Genomic DNA, 21660 nt, shown 5'->3' with positions numbered 1-21660 from the left:
TTGTAAATATATATATATATATATATATATATATATATATATATATATATATATATATATATATATATATATATACACACATGTCGATTTGGTGTCAGGGCTTGAATAAATAATTCTGCACCAGTTAAGGGTTTGTCTCGTCTTTTGCCTAGCAGCTTCCAAGACGGTGTATGCTGTATATATTATATATACACACACACACATATATATATATATATATATATATATATATTGTTATTTTATTAAGATTTTACTTATTTACTTAATGTGGCCAAAATATGAGTGACTGCAACAGTCTGCTGCAGACTTGTAGTGTCGAACGAGTCACATTTTTTTCTTGTGGCAGCACCAAGGATCAACTTCAAAAAATCACTGAAGGAAAGGAACCGCACGCTAAAGAATATTACCACTGCCAAAGGAATGTCTTGTTTTACTGCCATCAGACTGGATGAATACTTTTCTGGCTTACAATTGCATAGTTTTTGCCAAATGTTTAAAGCTCAAAGCAATTTTCTTGCACAGAACGTCCACGCCATATCTTTTCTCTACATACCACATCTGTTTTACCCATCTGGAGGAGCTAGAGTGGAAATTGGGTCTTTATGTTCATATCTTAATAAGTACATCTGCATACTCAACTCAGCAGTTTGAATACGTGATTGAAAAATGTTGGGAATAACCTCAATTTATCAAGTATTCTTCTTGACTGAGTTTCAACTTCAGAATTATCTTTTTCCGAAGCCCCGAGAACATCAACTGAACTTCTTGCTCTGAATAATAGTGCACACTACTCTACTGAACAGGCTGATTTCATGAGTGAATAGCTGGGCTAAGACTTTTTTTTTTAAAGAAAATTTCTACCAAATCTGCATATGCTGGTGTTTTACCCTAAATCAATGGAAGCAGGGCAAGTCTTCTTCACTACAACGCCGTCTACTTTATTTACCTCTTTGTATTTTCACCCAGAAATATCATTCCTCACTAAAATGAAAGTGAACATGTCTGGGAAACAATTTTAGGAAGCAATACAGCGTACTTTTCACATGACGTAGATCAAATAAAATAACGGACAGGAGGGTGGCATGGGTGTGGCTACTCGGTATTTTTTCGGGGGGGGGGGGGGGGGGCAATCAAACTACTAGCCGCTTGGTGACTCGCTTCACATGTTCAGTTTTCCTGTCTAGCCACTTTTCTAGCCATGGTTAGGGGTGAGTGACATCATCAATGTTTTATAAAATTTCACAATAATACGTGAAAGTTATATGCACTGATTTTACACAGTGCAAAGCGTACATGCAAATATCTCGCATTCAAAAGTCACTAAGATACTGGTAGCAAACTGGTTCGAGGAGAAAGTCTTGTCTCTTGGCTTTACTGTGCGAGATATTTCCTGCTCGAACCAGTCTTCTGCAGACAAAAATCACATTACATTTCTTGAAAGTTGCAGAATGCGAAACTTGTGAATTTCATTAGCTTTCCACCGGATGATAAAAAATGTGTCCGGCACAGCTATGAGCCAGTTAGGGCCCACCTGCCTGAGGACTGTCCGCCATCAGCAGCAAGAAAGATGGGTTTGGGGAGCAAAACCGAGCTCAAAATTAGCCTTCTTCAGCCAAGCAGAAGCGAGTGAAATCTGATCCTTTAAATGGCTGCCTAGGCTCAGCTCCTGTTACCTGCTTTAACTTGCGATCCAATTGTTCTGTTGCTTAGCTGCTGCAGGCACTCTCCCTGCTTTTAAAAGGCAAGATAGTGTTCTATGTTCTATGTTAGGGGATTTGTAAAGCGCACTTACACCATAGGTCTGTTGGCGCTGTTCCTACATGAGCTGCTGCGGGGGCCGGATTAAACAGTTTGTCCGAAAAGCCAGGTTTTTAACGCTTTCCTAAATGCTAAAAGGCTATCACAATTCCTGACTGATAGAGGAAATGAGTTCCAGAGTCTGGGGGCCAAGTAGGCAAACCTACGCCCACCTAGACGTCTTAATTTGATCGACGGAGTGGACAGAAGATGAAGATGGGCAGAACGAAGATTGCGAGTAGGGGCATATTTCGAGATTAGGTCGTTGAGAAATCTGGGACTAGTGCAATGTAAAACCTTAAGATTATACAGCCTGATTTGAAAGCAGAGCGTTGTGCCATAGTCACAAGGCTATGGGGGTAGATGTGCTCCACCGAGCTCTGTCATGGGTGCCGTTGCTGATGGGCAATGGTCCTAGAAAGGACTCTTCTGATCCGTGGAAGGTTTTTCCATACTCAAACCTCTGCAGATTCAGATATGCTAAAAATCTCAGCAAATGGTGAACCGTGTCTGGAGAAGATCAACAGCGAAGCGGCCCCTCTTCAGAGGTGTCAGCAACTTACAAATGGCAGCTGGTGCCATGCATCAGAACTTGCGGACACTCCTTCAGATTTGAGATGCTGTTGGGAGTGTATTCCAGAAGCATAAGAGACCGGTCTGTCTACAAATCTGGGTTCTTGCACCCAGTCCAGTGTGTACAGTGTTTGTATCTCAGCTTGGTTGGCTAGTCGGCGAAGCGTGCCAGTGTCGAGGGGTGGTTCCATTACAGGACCCGAAATCGCATCCGTCCAATCCATAGCAGACAATTAGAGGGACAGCGGTACGCGTGAGTTCAGGTAGAAAAGGAACAGAACTGAAGATTGGTGAAGGGCACAGGAGGATACACATTTGAAGCTACAATGCTGAAGCCACAGAAAAACTGCTCGTCACAAGAGAAGGCGAACACTTCAAAGAGAATTTGCAGCGTCAGCCCCAGTGGCTGAATATTTTGACCTAAATCTCTATTAGGCGGAGAGACCTGAAGCATGGTAAAACACTGCTAAGCCATACCAATGCAAAACATGCACTAGATGAAGTGATCATAATAGAACATTACATAGATTGAGCACAGGTGTGAATACCAGTAAGAAATGCTCTATGCAGTTACGTTCAGTGCATAATCTATCGAGGGAAAGAGTTCGACTGAAAGTAAGCTGGAAATGAAACATTAGCAGTGGACATAGTTCTTCTGGATTGCTTGCTGATCAGTCTGCAGTATTACAAGACTAAAAACAAGCACTGACAAAGCCAATAGGTCTTGCTTACCTTTGAGGTAGACAGCAGCATCAGATTGTAGGAGCGCACAACATGCATGTGTCTATAAAATGGCACAAGCGTGTTTGTTTTTCAAGTTACCAACCTGAGTTGGATCAGTAACTAAAAAGAAAAAAAAATGAAGGGAGAGATGCAAAAGCAAAATGGAGGATGATGGTGGGCCAGGGAGCAAAAGAGGGGATATGGAGGGAGGGAAGCAACACAGGGAACAGAAACACAAGAGGGGTAGAGAATTGCAAGAAGCACACGGCAAGTGAGAGCCTCACGGAGACTGGGGGAGAGAACAGAAACCCAGTGAGACAGAGAAACAAGGAGAAGATGTTGTTTTTTCTGCAGAACTCTCCTACAGACTGAGAATTGTAACTGGAAAAGATAAAATAAAAATCCCAGCTTATGGGGAGGCTTTATCCTGGAGGTAATTACAGCAGATGCTACTTAGGAATATGACAAATAAGCGTTGGTTGTCACAAGCAAAGAAGAGGTACGATCATTGGTATACATAAACTTAAAAGGATGTAGGCAAAAGATACAAGAAACTCCTGTTTTATTCCTCTAGTAGTCACAATTTTATCTAACACCTCGCCAGCAAGACCTATCCTCACTCGAATCAGAACAGAAATTAAAGATGGTAGTCAATAACAGCTGTTCCATAGTTATCTCCTATAGGTTTCCAGAGTCTTTCTGTTGATGCTATCAAATGACTCGCTGCAGTACCAAAACAGTAGGCACAGTGGCATGTTTACATCAAGTGTGACAGACAACACAAATCTGGGTGCAAAAGACCGATTGTGTGATTACCAAGAATTTCCAGGGACTCACGACCTGCCCACTGCTTACCATTGGATAACTTTATTGTCACTCTCCTTTGCTTGCTTTTTTCTCAATGGCTTTCCTTTTCCTTTTAGTGTTTATCCCTCCCCTGGAGCGTAGCCTCTTAACCATCTCTCTAATAGGCTTGCTTCTATCCTTCCAATACTATTTTCATTCACTTTCACCAAACGTGGAAAACCTTAGAATCCCAAAACATATGCATCAACAAGCAGCTCAATAACCACAAGTGGCTATCACCAAGTACAACTAATAAAAGTTTGCTGCCACCAAAACCTCCAATAAAAAGGCGATTTTAGAATAAGTCAGTCTTTAGTCCACAGTAGAACAAGAACCTCTCCCTCCAAAAATCCTTATTGTTGACATTTACTCAGTTCCAAACACCAAGCATCCTTTAAATCATTAAGAATTAATCTTGATTCAGTATCCAATATAGCGATTACTTTTAACATTTCTGGAAGACGCAAAAGTTGGATCTCAGTCCATGCTGTCTTAGAGCATAATACAAAGTGAAGAGATAACAAATCAGACAAAATCTTTAACTTACACTTTTCCCTTATATGTAAAGAGCAAGTGTTCAATGTCAACTATAGCTCCTCTGTTGAGCCAATTCGGAACACATCAGTGGAGGGACTCACTTCCCAGAGAGAAACGGCTTCTCCTTTCAAGGGTTCACTGCTTTAAGAACATTGTCCCTAGGTCTTAAGTATTTTAGCTCTGCAACACAAGTCTGCCTTGTATTGATTGCACCATTACCTTTTGTTTTTCATCGACATCCTTTCTAAAATTTCCAATTCTTATCGAATAGTAACTCCACTTGTCCATCTTTGTTTCCTTCATGTAGTTACCACCTACCACATCAAATGTATCCTTGCCTTAGTTACTTAGGAATCAGTTGCTTCCATCTTCTGGTGCAGATAGTTAGCTTGTTCGGTGGGTAGTTGGATTTCTGGTGGGTGGCCTTCAGAGGATCATCCCGACCACAAAGGGCTGTTGCTTTCACGCATTTTTACAGCAAAAAGCATCCTCACATCTAAAACGGACTTAAGGATGTATTTTGCACTTACATATAGCACTAAACGATGGATTCGCATTTCACATAATTACGTACAATATAGTGTAAAGGCAAAACTACGCACACCTCTATTTTAAATGCAGCCCGCTATAAGTTCATCAGTGTGATGTTATGCGTCTGCGGAGCTTCGGCAGCCTTGGAAACATGCTTGGAGAAGAAATGAAACATGCCTAATTTGTGCCCGTAGTTTCCGGTGCTCAGCATCAACACTTATTAGTCCACACAGGCTCTTACTTTTGAAATGAGCGCAACAGCAGTTATTTAATAATTTAATATACATTAAACATGACAAATACCTGCTGCATGCGCCATTTCTGTAGCTTTTAGAGGCCTGGAATAGTCTGTGCAGCAAACTTTTAGGAGTGAGATGGTTAGTAGCTGTGCTGGTACAGTCATTAGCAGCGCTGGCAGTGGCAATGGGCAATGCAAGCTGCTTTGGCCACCTGACAAGGGCCCTGGTACTTCGATTTTACAAATTAGTTACTGGTGCTCGCTGTAATTCTCTGGCCAATGCGAACAGCTGCTTTCAGGAGACGTCATTTCCGTGAGTGAGTTGAGTTGAAGTGCCATGAATGCTGCGGTCTCATTGGCCGCGTCAGAGCAGCGTTGGAATGCCCGGCTGAGCTGGGCTGCTCGAGTCACTCACTGACAAAGTAGTCGAAGCACTCCGAGGCTTTGGACACGCACCAGGTTTTGTTTTTTTATTGCCGTTGCTTCATTCCTCCTGTCTGAACAAAGCGCCATCCTTTCCGTTTTGTTGAGACTAATTTTCAGCACGTCGTCTGCCCAAGGCTGCCAAATGGATGGAGGATAATTGGACGAGCAGATAACTGCATTGCAGAGAAATGAGGGCGACATCCAAGGAATGTCAACAGCAGATAACAGCACAACTCTCATCTCAAACAGTACCCAAGCCCCTCACATCTGCATGCAGCAGCCGCAGTTAGAATCCAGAAATCAAGGCAGGATTCAGTACCTTTTCGAGCAGACCAACGATCTGTTCATATATTCTACATTATTATGTAGGTCTCGTTTTATAATCCACTTAAGGTATGTGCAGGAAAACCCCTATGGGGCATTTCTCCTTCCCTAGTAAGGAGCCAGTGTGAGAATGGACACCCATGCACCCATATAAAGCATTTATTCAGAGCAGGCTAAATCCAAGGCTGACATTCCCCGTGCAGCTTAAAAAGCATAACACATTTTTTACTCATTTTTTAAAAGTATGTATTACACTATTTCCTATTCTCCTGGAAACGGGAGCCTTTCAACCATGACTGGATTTAAAAGTATCCAATGTATTTCCTGTTTCTGAAGGCCAGATTAGTGTTGCCATCATTAAGCCTCTCAGTTTTCGTTTTTTGCAGATTTCTACAGATAAACACGAGCAGAAACCCATCTATATCCGTATTTGTATTTCTTTTTACATATGGTAAAAGACGTCAAAAAGAAATTTCTTGAATGATTTCTCAGTGGTGTCAGTCATGGCTGCTTAGCCAATAGCTGTGCGATAGCTCATGTTTTCATAATGATGTATAAAATATATGTACCTGTGGCAGCAACACCTATCAGGCAGTGAAGTAAGAGTATACATTTATAGAAATACCATAAACTAGGAGCCCTAGTTATCATTCCTGCAGTGTACTTGTTTAAGGAATAGCATTTAATGTTTTATAAAATTGACAGAGGCCACTGAACACAGATATATTCTCTAAACGGGCAAACACCCTTTTGCATTTCTTGGGTTACTGCAGCTTAAAAACGCAACACCAACTCAAAACTCAAAAACAATACCCATCCGTCAAAACCTTCCAGAACACATGTCTAACAGGGAGTTGAGTGGTAGATGTGAAGAACGAATCAAACCAGGGATACTCATGGCGAGACCTGTCTGATCTGTGCATATGGGCCCCTGGAGAACAAGAACACTGGGCAGCTGTTTACTTGACTGGGAACTAACAATCAGAAACATGCTAAACTAACACGAGTTCATTTACACTTTACTGAAGTGCAAAAGGTGTTCTTCACTACTTATTGTTAGAAAAACCTTCACGATTACAGACATCGTGGGATAAATGTGCGAAACTATGGTAAAGTCTCTTCAAATTCAAAAAAGTGCATTTCTCAAAAATGTGAACCGTTTCCTATTAATGCACCAGATTATAGCCCTATATGGAGTGGCCTTTATCCGAACTGATAGCATTCAAACATGAACCTAGAAACATTCAAACCCTCCACCATCTCAAACGACAAGGTCATTAATAAAGGAAGGGGCAAGTCAGGTGTCATGGGCACCGCCCTTCTATGTGGCCGAGGTTGTTATTATACATCAAAAACTATAATAGTCCATTCAATAAAACATAAGAGAAGTTTTTGTACAGCGAACATCCTGAACATAGGTATTTCATGGCGCCCTCATATTCGATAATAATGAAGAAACAGGAGGCAAGGGGAAAGACAATTGCCCAGGATCACACAGATGTGTTTAAGGGGAAGACGGGATTTATCCCTGGTTTCACATTGTGCAAGTCAGTAACTAGATGGCTATCGCTTTCTCGTTTTACATCAAGTGTTAAAGCTTTTTCTTAAGTTCTTGATGCATTAAGTTAGAGGGTGGGTGGCAGACGGAAGCCATATAAAGGCTCTGCTTGTATTGGGCTTGAGGACCTAAGGCAACCTTGTGCTGAGGCACCGCTAGCCATCTGGCTCGATCCTTCATTGTTTTTCCCACCTCAATCACATAATTATGGGAATTAAGGGGACAAATAGAGCAAGAAAACTCCTCTATGACCTATATTTCTTTACTGAAGATTAAATCTAGTATGGGTTAAGGTGCAAGTGCAAAATTACATGATTATAACATGTAAGTGCACATATGCATGTTTTTTTTAAATTTCATTTTATTTTTCATTCTTATTAACTTTTCTCGGTTTGTGATCAATACATATTAATCAGTATTTATTAGATTTTCTAAAAAAAAATGTTAGCAATTGCTTAGTACAAAGATTGCTACAAATAGTTATATAAAGTTTGATACGGCTGTATCAACCCCCAATAAATACATCTAGTATCAAAACACATTAATTCCTCACAGTCATACAAGACACATATACACATTTGGGTATAAGGAACACAGATGTAAAATGTTTCCAATGGACAATTTCGATGACCAAAGCCAACAGGTCTAGGCACACGTGGTCGACGTGCTTTTCGGTGGGGTAACACACACCGTGAGCCACCTTCATCAGGACCTCGCCCAAATATAATACAGTGTCACGGGGTACTTGTTTCAATTGGGAATTATGCCCATTCTCCCTAAAAAGCCAGTGTAAGAAAAATTGGACAGCAAAGTCTGTGTAACCAATGGCTAACAGTCCGCTACTAATTCAAGTGGAGTGTTAGCTTCTAGATAACTTATTAAGTTTTTTTATGGATCCCCAGCGCCGATGTATATCAAATTATCAATACATATTATGTGTATTGGATTATATGTTGTTGCCGTTTCAGAGGCAAAGTGTATCACGCTCTGAGCCGTAGCAACAGTGACATCCCTATAATATATCCTGGTGTGCTCAGCTGGGTAAATCTTCAGTGAATGATGTACCAGCTCTATCAGAAAACACCTCTGCGTTGCTCCGCGTCCATCACAAACTGTTGGATCACATAATCATGGCAATTAAGGGGACAAAGGCATAGGATCCAAATGACTTGACCAGGACCAAACAATCTAATGAAGAAGGAGCAACCGCACCACAGTGTGAGACTCCTCGTTTCAAGGCCCAGAACTTTCTCAATAAACAATATTTCAGTAATGGACTATGAAATTGAGTGTTTTCTCCCCAACGGTAAACACAAATTATTATTGGGTTAAAGTCCTGTTTTTTTATACCAAATACTTACTAGCAGTGTTTAGTTTGATTTAGGTTCTTCCTATCTCTGTAAAAAGACGAAGCAGAGAAATACCTACAAAAGTGATTGCCCAAGAGAGCACAATTTGTCACAAGATTAGGCCTGATTCATAAAAATCATGTCTTCTGGTTCAATAAATTCCATCTTGCTTGTTTGACAACAACTGGGGTGTAAGTGGCTCCAATGGCGAGACTCTGGGTTCGCTCTCACTAAAGAAACGTCACTGTGTTATGGTACCTGACCAGACTCTTGATACAGTATTTACAGTTAGCCTATTTTGGCAGAGTAATACAGTCAGGGTTAAACCCAAAGACTCTTGGCACCATTGACCTTGTAGCGGGACTGTGGGAAGGGGTCCTGGAAGTATGGAAAAACCTCATTGACGAAGCAGACTCTGGTAGCGGAAGACACTACACGTCAAGTGAGGCTGTCCCGGAAGCCAATTGGGCAATGAGGAGATATGTCTTTAGGTACCGGAGTGGGGAACAGTGCCCGAGACCCCTACCCAGAACTGTTGATGGCTAGACTAACTTAAGATGGCCCTGCTGCTTCCCGCGAGGCAGCCTAAGTAGCCCCTCCACATATAATTATCCAAAGACGTTGGCCACAGTAAACTGGACACAGCAGTTTGGGAGTTTTTCCATACCTATTGGTTCCTTCTCTGCTTTTCTTTTTCCCTTTCCTGTTTAGTTGGCTATTTAAAGACACTCATTGGCATGAACCATAAGAGATTGACTACTGTTTGCCTACCTGTTAGAGGAAACCACAGGACACATTTTATAAGCCAGACCCGTGGGTCCGTTAATTGTGGTAAAGCGGGCACAGACTACAAGTAAGATCCTCTATATACTAAAAGGTAAGGTTTACAGGATTGTGGATTGTGTATGCTGTAACTGTTTGACTAAGTAATATTGTGGTATACCGTTGATGCCACGGCAGCCACACCTGAAATGCGAGCAAATGGTTATAAAAACTACATTAGACATGCCAATGAACACAGTTTAAAAAAAACACTAGTGAGTGATCATGAATCACTTCTACAGTAACACTGCAATAATAACATCACTGAACAGATCAGAAGTAGAAGGGGCTTTATAGTTTACCTTGCCAGCACTTGCGAGGCTGTCTCACTTGTCACAATGTTCCCCGTTACTAAGGTTTCAGCTCATCTCTGCTGTGGCTCGGTTAATAAACTGCACATAAAAAAATTAAATCATAAAATTAGCAAAGAATTGAAGTACAGTATTTTTACCATCTGAAACTAAGAATAATATTTTCTTTCTCTAACATTTCAAGCTTATAAACGGATGACTGTTTCAACATGCACATTTTCTTCCCCCACACTTATATAACTGGTCATCACTTTACTGCTTGCTCGTGTGACTCGTGGGCCTACTTTCAGATTCAAATATGCAACCTGAGCATTTCATGGTGAACCTCCCAGGAGGCCTGGGCCATCGTAGAATACAACATCAAAACAACAGCTGATACAAGTATTATTTTCAAATAATCATAAGGAACCATCGGATAGTAAATAATCCACTCAAAGCACAAAAGTTGCCCTCGTAAAAACAACCACAAAGTCAAAACATATGACAGAGCATTTTACTTAAGTAAATACATACAATTAGAAGAATCAATTTGTGCTCAGTGGGCCGATGGCCACACAGATGAATGATAAAATGAAGTGCAAGGTAGGAATATAGAAGAAAACCACCCTGGGCAAACTTGACTGACCAAATGATGCGAACTGATGTAGCAATATTTGGCATATGATGAAAAAATGATCCTCATGGCCTTGTCTGGCGATGTCGGACATTCGAAGGCCATTCCTGGTATTTATGGTCAATCAGTAGTCAATGGCCAGGCCTGGAACATTCAGGCCAAGCCTGGCATTAATAGACATGATGTGTTTCATATGTGACATGACTGTAATTTGCCACCCTCACTCTGTCTTGGAGGTAAGAAAATTGTTTCTATATCAGTATAGTTCCTGTGAATGGAAGGTGCAACTAGGTGGTCAAAATGGACTTGGACTTATTAACTGAAAGCCCCGAGTCGAAAAGGATGCCGGTCACCTAGCTTGGACCGCCAAAGCTCCCTGGGTCCAGGGAGTCCCAGTCAGGCCATCCACATATAGATACACATGGACAGTTATGTGCTGTAAAGAGACAGCCACTGCTTCTGTTACAGAGGCAAAGGCCGAGCACACCAAACTCAAATGAGGGGACTTTATACCGGAAACTTGCCAACCATTATATAGCCTGGATATAGCCTGGATGTAATAGGGGCACAGAGTGGGATATAGAAGCAGGTGTTATTAAAGTTGATAGCACAGAAATTGTTCTACAAATAAAATACTGATAAATTCTCTGTCAGAGAATGCCTTTTCCGACACAACAAGATAAAGAGATGGAGGTCTAGAATAGTACTTGGACCATTGCAAAGAAGTGGAAGTAGACACCCATCTGATGTCCAACAAAGGTAGCAACTGTGCACCCCCAAATCCAGAATCTTGTGGAAAAAGAAAGCTCTTTCTCACTCAAGAGGCGTAATGCTATGTTTTGCTACTTTTGTCCAAAGCCAAAACACTCTTCACTATCTTCCTGTGCTTGTTTTCCTGGTGAATGGGGCCTACGCTTTTCATGGTGGGGTACAGACCAGTGGTAGAGCCACTTTATGAAAAGGTTATGCGAGAAGAGAAGGGGGATAGAATCCAGACTGATGCTGTGCTGACTAGGATAGCTGACTCACAGGTCCCAACATGGTGGGCGCTGTATGCCTGCAGAAGCCGCAAGGGACAGGGTTGATGCATGGCTGCGATCTACCCGAATCTGATAAATGAAAACAGTGTCATACCTCCATATGTACTTCGGGTACTACGCTACCCTCCATTGAAGAACATGTGTATACCTACTATGGTCATGATGTCATTGCATGATTTATGTCCCTTCGCGTTTTAATAAAGAAATTTAAAACAAAAGGAAAGGCCACTGTAGCATCTGAAAACATCTGCATATGACAGACTTTCCAAAAGATGCTGTAAGATGAAACAGTTTCACGAGGAAGAGGTGAAAGACCAGATGATCACCAAGGAATTTGCAGTCACAACTACACTTTCATGGTTCTTCATGTGCTCTTCTTTAAACGTGACTAGCAATCTCTGCCCATCAAACGGAAAGCCGGAGCACTGCTCGCTTAGTCATCCTCCTTCTCGCTGTGTCCTTAATTCACAGCAGAGCCATGCATATAATGGTTTGCCCAGCTTCTGCCGTGCTTGCAGTGGACACTTTCTGTCCAAGAGCAGGGAGCTCGGACTGGAAGTCAGCCAACTCAGGCCACATTTAATTTTTAGATCTTGCCACCAGACTGGAGCACTCCCATTAGCCTAGCAGAAACTTTGGGAGAGATTTCCTTCTTTAGCAGCCCAGGAATTTTGCTTTTTATCTAAGGGGGAGGTGAAAACCATCACCCATGTATATCTAATAATACCACGAATGAGATTTGCTAGACAGCAATAACATTCCTAACCAACCTTTGGAATGAGAAAACAGAATTGAAAGGCAATCCGCTTCAACTAATCAAAAAGACTGTAAACTGAATGAAAACATATGATTTTATGCAGCTTTCAATCAGGAAACATCTGGTTGCACAGAAGGTATTCTCTTTTGTCTTTTTAGAGGGCATTGGTGGGTACTTTCAGATGGCCCCGGTCACCCCGTTGAAGTCACAGCGGGGTGACAAAAGGACATCAAGCTTCAAGATGTGAAATATCAAAACAGTGATCATCTGATCTCCTTCCAACCCATCATGTTCAACCTCTCTGCGCTGACCGACACCCCCTAGGAGAAGGGAAGACCAGCCTTATTTAATCTGGGCCAGGAGATACAACTGGGACAATGGTGAGGCTGATCATTAGCTCTGTCAGAGCATTTGCTAGAAGAGAAATACACATAGCACACATAATAAGGGAATGCAGGAAGACACACACTGCAGCTCTGGCATACTTGTTTTGCTTATTGTATTGCCATTTCGTTAAATATATTAAGAATTAAAGTAAAGTTTATGTTTTTTAAACCTGGACATTCAATGTTTAGATGATATAATTTCTGAACAGTGAAAATACATAAATGATCATATAGCTGGATTTCCAAGTAATTCAAAATAAACCGTATACATATACGTAGACAACTAAGTTCTACGTTGTGTATGCACTGTCCGGGATCGATCAGGTGAAGTTCTGGGACTCTTTCCCGCAGATGTCCTGCTCTCCCCATCTCATTTTACTTTTGTAAATTCTCTGCAGTTCTGGTTCTCCCTGATGTAAATTTGTGAAATAAGATCTCTTTTAAACTCCCGGTTGTATCAATAATTCTATACAGTTTGCCCACTGCTATGGAAATAGGATTTACCAATATGTATTTTTAGTTAGTGTTTGTCTCAACAATATATAAGTTACGGTTTCCAGATCACTTTATTCTTAATGACGCATAGCCTGTAGAACATGATGAAGACATAGAAGGTGCACAATGAAGGTACAGTACCTGGAAAAAACGTGATGACTGAAAAACAGTATTGAAAAAAAAACAATTAAGACTAGAGCAGATGCTATTGGGGAAAAAACACATTCAACCTTGACTTAACAGGGAGACGGTATGCAGGATGACAGCCTGTGGCTGCATAATTTATAAGGGGGGCTTGGCATTAATTCACTTGCATTAGAAACTGAGCTTCAAATTTTATGTGCATCAAAAATTTGCATCAATCTTCCAACCTGCAGGTAGTCCACATTCCATGAGCCTGGAGGAAGATGAGCGCAATGTACAAATATGTTACTTTTTGGATTATTATTTTCTAACAAACTTCACAGTTTGGCATTATGCCCAAATAAACTATTATTTAAAAAACATCATGTTTCAAGGCCATTTAACATTTTCTCCTTGGCAACAACATATGCAACAGGGGATAGTATCATATGTCTATTATTGCCTTAGGCAGGATAGTGTGGCTTCATGACTTAGAAAGACCCACATGTCATGATTCATGATCCTACCCTTTACTCGACACATACAAAAAGTGCATATTACAGCATCCACGAGTATGTATGAAATATATGGAATATATATAAACAACTATTTCATGGTCCATGTTCTCCTCATCTCCCATCATGCCTACCATACGTTGCCACTCTGTCTTCCCATCGTCCACAATACCCCTACCTGCTGCCTCAAATTACCGTGCAACCCCCAATGACCACTTGCCATGCCCTTCCTCACTCACCATGCCCTTCCTCCACTCACCACATTAAACAAGGAGAGTTGAGGATGTCGCAGGTCTGGAGACACTCAAGATATTTAGAAAGAGGGAGCAATGAATGACCCACCATGGCAATCACACAGGGTAAGGTAGGGCCCAGACGTGCCAAGAACAAAAGCAGATATGGCAGAGAGACTCAGGCCCTATAATAGAGAAGCCTTGTAAGGTGCATAGCAGAGAAGGACACAGGATTCTTTTTGTCTTTTTGATGCATATGCTCCTCTAGTACAAGGCTATAGGTACAAGGACGGCAGTACTGTAATTACTGCAAAACAATAAGGACTATCCCACACTACAGAAAAACAACGAATCACAGTTGAATACCTTGACAAGCCCCAAGATCCATGGAGATGGGGAACTGGGTAACAAAAGGCGGGAACAGCCGTTATTTGGGACAACAGGCAGTAGGGAAACATGCAAACTAGTAGAATGGAACAAGAGAAGTGGAGACATAGGATAGGGGCATGGAATAGGAAGCTCCTTGCAGAAGGAGACCTAGAGGAATCTCAAATTGAAAAGCCTTGTTACAAAGAAACAGAACTCACTAGAAACAAGGAAATCAAGAGTAAACCGGTCAGATGCAATCAAATCAAATGCAAGCTGACAACACAATCCCCACCACCTGGACAGAGATCGTAAACAAAAGATCAAATACTATTTATAGCAAGAGCTGGACTGGCTACCCAGCGTTCTAGTCGGCTGCCAAGCTGGGGGACGATTTCACTGTGGTGGGGGCTGATTTTATGAATGGGGACTTCTATTTACATCTAAATAAAGAAAGCAAAACAAATGGTTTTAAAGCATACTTTAAAACCATTTAGTTTTGCATTGTTTACTTAGAAATGCCCGATAGCCAGTCCGGCCCTGCTTACAGCTGAGTCAAGCACGGTTCACAACTAATACTCAAACACGCATTAATTCAAGCCTTAAGGAAAGGCTTGAACCCTGTTGCATTCTAGTAATCAGCCAGGACCATAAAACAAACATTCTACCACAGCTGAACATTCAGGGACGACCCATAACATTCCACTTACACTCAGTTGAGATTTGGAAGGTCAAAAGTCCAACCGAGTTCTGTAGGATTTCGATTATGCTTCCTCTGTTTACATACCAGGCAATTATGAAGCGTAATAATAAAGTGCAAAGCAACCATGACGCACTTTGTCTTTAAACATATTGCATTTATCCAGTTTCTGTAACTTCATGCAACACATCAATTTATAGGATTAGACTAAAATGCAAAAAAAGAGTAAGATGTAATCTTCGGAAAACTTTCCCTTAAACAGCCGAACAAAACATCTCAGGAATTTGCCAAGCACATTTTTCTGGCAGAAATTCAAAAACAAGCACAAGTATGGACAGCAACATGGAAAGAAAACATTTAACAAAGAGTGTGAAGCAGAACAGAGTGCTCACGAATAAGTCTTCAAGCTAGATTCGATAAAAAAGCTAGGTAGAAGATTCAAAACAACAAAACAGAGACAAACTAAGCATCAGTGAACACAAAGGAGCACAGAAGAGAACGCGAAGACATCTGCCAAATGTTGCTGGCTCTGGCGAACTGTGAATAGATATTTGCAGCAGAAGTTCACGGAGGCAGATGTTGCTGACAGTGATCTATAAATTGTTTCACACCCCCCAGCCCCATCCTGCCCCCCGCCAATAAAAGGCCGGAAAAGGGGGGGAAATCCCTAGGGCTTGACTCTCTCAATGCCAAGGACAACTGTATTTCCGCAGTTTGGCTGAACTCTTTCAGACAGAAGTCTTTGTCACACAGACTCAACAATCTGCTGCATGGCTTCAGAATATACTGCACTCAAGATGTCTAAACAAACCATGAAGCAGCAGAGCTGCTGGGGCTAAATTTAACTCGAGGACTCCCCAGCCTGTGTATATCAACAGGGCACGTTAACAAAGCGTCGATTTGCCAAGCCCTGGTTCTTCACAGCAACAATCTACACAACCTGGAATGGAAAAAGCAAGTCAGTGAAAGGAGCATGTACCCTGTTTATATTGTGCTTCATTTAGTCCATTCCTAAATGCCTGGAATACTTTAATGTAAATCCAGCAGTAACAAAAGAGTCAGATGTAAAAACATTTACTTAAAGACAATCTAGCAAGCACACACAATAGGTGCTCCGTCCCACCGCAGGAGGAGAGCTTCTTTGATGCTGAAAGCTACAGGACGGAATCAACTAGGGATTAGGAGGCACATTTGTCAGCTGATAGCGAGGATCTGGTGATATCCACACTGTTACTGAAAGGCATGCCTTCGTTCGAGTATTTGTCATTTCATTTAGGTCACAGCAAAACTGATGGTGACCAATTCATTTTGCCCATAAAGTTATCGTTTAAAGAAGAGAGTTAAAGGCAGTGCTGGAAATGGAAGTGGAAAAACTGTAGCATTTCCTCTTGAGAAGTGCCGGTACTCTCCAATTAAAACTGTAGCATTTCCTCTTGAGAAGTGCTGGTACTCTCCTTCTCAAAATCAAAAAGTGCCAAAAGCACTGGTTAAAGGTGACATTTGAGATCATGCACTCCATTTTCTTTGTTTTCATCCTTTTCAACTCCTGCGCAAAGGTTCAGCGTGCTGCTTGACCAGTGCTCTGTCCTGGTAGCACACCCAAAAGTTAACGTTCGAACTGGTAGGAAATCACCCTTCAGGGAATAATCGTTTTTGGTTGTAATTGAGCTTACAGTAGTGGTGCTCATAACAGGGAAGTCACAGGATAGGGTTTCTCTTTTAAAAATTAATTTAAATATAGAGAACATCGTATTATAGGATATAAGCGCAAGTTAATGAAATGGTGGATTTACGATTACAAGCTATTTTTGAATAATTATGTTAACTACATTTCAGACCCTGGTCGAAGGGCTCATTAGCCAAAAATGCACTGGGTGAGTGCATTCCCTCCCCCATGCGTCATGTGACCAAGGCGGAGCAGCAGGAAGCCAAGATATATATATGATCATGCTCCTTCGAGGAGTGAAGCGCGTCAGGGAAGACACTTGTCTTGCAAATGCCAAATTAAAACTTTGCACTGCTCGCACCTTAAATTCCCGTGTTGGTCCGTGATTTGGAAGGAGTATTCAAGAGGTCCTCATCTGCAAATCGTCCATCTAGCACCAGGCGGTCAGGAGATATATATATATTCGGCTTTAAAGTTTATGTGCAATACGCTTGGATGAAAGTCAGCAATCGGCAATAAGAAAAGAGACTACTCATGGTGCATGAACACATTTTGTCTATGTCTATGTAACACGTGACACATGGGAGGTGATGTTAAAAATATAAAAAGTAACGTGGACTGCGTTTCCGCGTGTGATCAAGGACACGGTGTTGTCCGAAATGCGTTGTAACAGCTTTCTTCAGCAAATAAAAACCTTTTTGTCACTTACTATTGGAGTCTGGATCTCTCTCATCGTCAGATGGAAGTTGGGAGATCGAAAGCTATATATCCGCTCTGTCCGGAAAAAGTATTAGCACTCGCGGGGTTAGGTATCACAACCTCGTTTTAATCCAATTTACAGCGCTTCCAAAACAAACGCGTTGTGAAACCTATCCCAGCGAGTGCTAGTACTTTTTCCGGATGGGAGAGAGTGTTGGAGCGGATATTTAACACAGGGCACCACTGTGTGAAAAGCACCTGCCATACAAGTGCTCCGATTACCAAAGGTGAAGAGGAGCAGCTATATATATATATATATATATATATATATATATATATATATATATATATATATGTCACACACAGGCCAGGGTGGTCAACTTCGAATCTGGGGAACAGGGTTCAAGTCTTGGCAATGACAATGAACATCCTGTGATTCTGGGAAAATCACTTAATCTCCCCCTGCCTAACAAAAATGAATTTGTCCTCATGTAAAGCAACTAGTGCTAAGTAAAGCGCTCTGATACCCGATTTGGGTCAAGTTTGCGCTATATAAAACTCTTTAAAATACAATTATATATAATGCACTTTCTACTTTCACTGGCAACAAGACCTCTCTCTGGGTGTCAGATTACCCTGATCTGGTCTTTGTTGTAATAAGAATCAGCATACTTAAGACCCTGCATCCCCAATGGTTGGAAACTACGTTTTCTCTACTAGAGCACGAGGTTTCCTAGGTGGTTATAGAGCAAGAGGTTTGCTAGGTGGTTATAGCTCTCAAGGATGATCTATTCCAGATGGTTCAAGTTTCTTATCCAAGGTGTGTGGAATGGTCACTTGTGTCTCTAGTTCTAGACTGTGGACATATTTATATATAGATTTAAAAACAGAGTTGAATGTCCTGGGCATTTAACTTCACCTAAACACAGTCAGCATTTAGCAAAACCCTAAATTGAGTTACTTTTTATCCAGAAAATGAGCCTTGAACGTGATTGGATGAGATCTCGATGATACTTAATCACAAAGAGTTTGTGCATTTCTGTCAAAGATACTGGAACAAACTGAAGAAGACTGCAGGTCGCGATAATGTTTGATCCTGTAGGTCCGACAGAACTTTTCAGAGGTCTGTTGTTTTGAGGTAAGGGGAATAGGGCAAAAATGAATTGGCATTTTAAAAAAAACTGAAAAGGAGTGGTTTTAGATCTAAATTCAAAGTTGGATGTCCTCTCTAAGAAAGAACCAGGTTTAGAAGTAGTAATTTATTTCTTTGGAAATAAACATCAATAGCAGTATTGTGACATATGAGCTTCAATTCCATTATGATGTAGATCACACAACTTGTTGATCATATGGACATAGGCTTTAAATAGTTGTTCAAAGTGTGTCAAGCATCTCCAACCAGTGGACCAAAGTAGATAGGCACACTTCGAATATTGTTCTGCGGTGCACTGTATTCCAGAGAGAATCCATAAGATACATCTTACAAACACGTTACAAAAATCAAGCCACATGCTGTGAAGATTGAGTCTATATCTCTATAATTACACCAACAGACTTGGCATTGCCTCCTACATGGGCAGAGGAATGCAACCTACAGAGGAAAGAAAACACCACCCTTGGGGTTGAGGTGACACTCGACATAGTAAGGAGGTGGCAGAGCCTCAATGAAAGAAGATTTTTGCCACTAGTTCGGCAGTGTGTGGGTGCCATCTGACAAAGCAGTACTAAAAAGTGTAGCGCACAAGGGGGCACGATGGAAAGAGGTATTGGGGAGAGTGGGACAGGAAGGGAGTGTAGGTAAAGTAACTTATAAGTAAAGGAATTTCACTGGTAGAGAATGATGGTAGAGGTACAAGAAATCCAAATATCGCAGGTAGAGGAGAGAGGCATGCAGTCTCTGCATGGGGCATAGGAAGAGTCGGGTAAAACAGTTTACAAAAAAGGGTTGCCGATGGGACCGGCAACAAGGATCACAAAGAGGCATGAGGTATGGCACACAGTGATGTCGGGTTGTCTGGGCAGTTTTGGCCGTATTGACCAGATTCCTACATGAATTATATACTACTAAGATTAATGTACAGCAAAAATGTAATTTACAAGGGAAAATCTCACCCGTCTCACACATCAGGAATAATAGGATTATCTCACTGTAAATTCTACCAACATGGTGGCATTTGTGTCTAAACAAATCTAGTACTGAGCAGGCTTTTGACAGTTTCTTGGTGGGACCACCAGTCAAGTTGTTGACCAGCCAAAAATTAAAACGCTTATGGGCATTTACTAACAACGTGATGATCGTTTCACCCCATAAAATATATGTAAATGTATTCTTCGCAGAAGCAAAATAATTTTTACGGTGAACACACTCCTATTCAATGGGGGTATAGCAGAAAAGATTTCCCTCTAAAACTAAAAAAACGAATTTCTTTATATTTGCGCATGTAGAAATTTACACCTGCTAATGTTGAAAAAGTACGGATTCTTTTGAGAATTTCAGTAGTCCGAAATTTGAATGTGAATTAGGCTCCATCTTGTCACAAGTTTGTCTCTCTCTTGTTTATTTTCATCATCTCACTCCCTTTGATCCTCTTCAACTTGAACTAGGAGTGTATCTCCCACCTTCTCATGGACTCGTTCTCCTCTCAAGGTAGCTACCTTTCTTGCTTGATCCTTTCATCACAACTGTTTCCTACCTATCTGTGTGCTAGGAGCAGTGGTTAACCCTTCAGGATACCACATTACACTGTGGGCATTGCAATGTCAAAGATAACTACTAACAAAACATTTAATGGTATGGTTGACTTCATTAAAGAATAGGATGAGGATAACACATTGAGAAAATTTAAAATAAATGCAGTGCGGGGACCCCGCCACCCCGGCCAAGACAATGATATGATTATTGATATAGTGGAAGCGATGTGGTGTTGAGGTGATGAAGTAACATACAACCTACTCTTTCACAAGCAGACATATTTAATTGCATATAAAATATTGACTTTCCACAAACCCTTCCCTGAATTGTGTAATCGCGCCAAAATAAATATATGCACTACAATCCAACTCGGTGGCACTAATTTTGTGATCTCATAGTATGGAAGGAAAAATCCGCTCTGCTAGGATAAAGAAATCTGTGTTCTGCAGGTCATGCAAAGATTTCTCCAGTAGATACATAAAACACAAGGTCACTGAAGTTATCCCCGAGCTGAATAGGATCAGCAATCGTAATTAATCCTAGCTTCTTTTTCATCTCGCCACACTGTGCATGCGTTCACTCGAAATGTGGCCACAATGACCTATGCAGGCACCTGCTCAATGCAAAGCTCCGGCCATCACATCCCTGAGAGTGACAGGCATAGTGAACTCCTGCAAGTGGTACCAGAGACTAAGATAGAGAAAGGGCAGTCTCCCTTCTTACAACCATGCCACAGGAGAAAGGAGATACAGCTATTGATACCATAATACAGGCACAAGTCAGTGAGCCACCCAAAACATTTAGACAGGCCATGTTTTAAGCACCATTGACCTTCTTACTAACAAGCAATTGCAATGCAATAGGTCTCGCATTTGCGAAATTTTAAGCTCTTGGCATTGTAAACGACAATGCCTTTCATTTATCTTTTTTTTTCAAAACCAACACATAAATGAAAGTGTTGTCATGTGCAATGCCAGTAGCTCCAAGTCTCGCAAATGCGAGACCTATTCCATTGCGTGTTTAAAGCCCTCCCAAGAATGTGTGCAGACCACAAACATACTAGGATCCCAAAACGCAAAACAGATACTGAAAAAGAAGAAATAAATGTACATCTTTTAAAAAGCATTTAAAATTTTCATTTCTTTCAAGTTTACACAAGATCACACAGTGCTTTCTTGTTTTAATACATCACAGAGTTACCACCTCAAGGTGAGAAGACGGAAACAAAACTCTGTTGCAAGAATGTAGCAGCCAGGCTGCTTGGCGCTTTAATCTCAAAGATGTTATCTTGTGCAAGAAAGAATTCTGAAGTTGACAAAGTTAATAGACCTTAAGCACTG

At 41.2% G+C, this 21660-nt stretch overlaps 1 protein-coding gene across 11 annotated transcripts in view; it reads right to left on the bottom strand.

Annotated features, from left to right (window-relative positions):
• APBB2 (amyloid beta precursor protein binding family B member 2) overlaps window positions 1-21660 on the bottom strand; it is a 973994-nt gene that overhangs the window by 796505 nt on the left and 155829 nt on the right. For all 11 annotated transcript variants that reach the window (XM_086963922.1, XM_086963917.1, XM_086963923.1 and 8 more), the window contains one exon: window positions 10027-10116. The gene's annotated coding sequence lies outside the window, so the exon portion shown is untranslated. The remainder of the gene's footprint in view (window positions 1-10026; window positions 10117-21660) is intronic.

The sequence above is a fragment of the Lissotriton vulgaris genome, chromosome 3_2, assembly GCF_964263255.1.
Source record: "Lissotriton vulgaris chromosome 3_2, aLisVul1.2, whole genome shotgun sequence".
NCBI lineage: Eukaryota > Metazoa > Chordata > Amphibia > Caudata > Salamandridae > Lissotriton > Lissotriton vulgaris.
The sequence above is the reverse complement of the archived record's forward strand: the minus strand, read 5'-3'. Positions and strand labels throughout refer to the sequence as shown.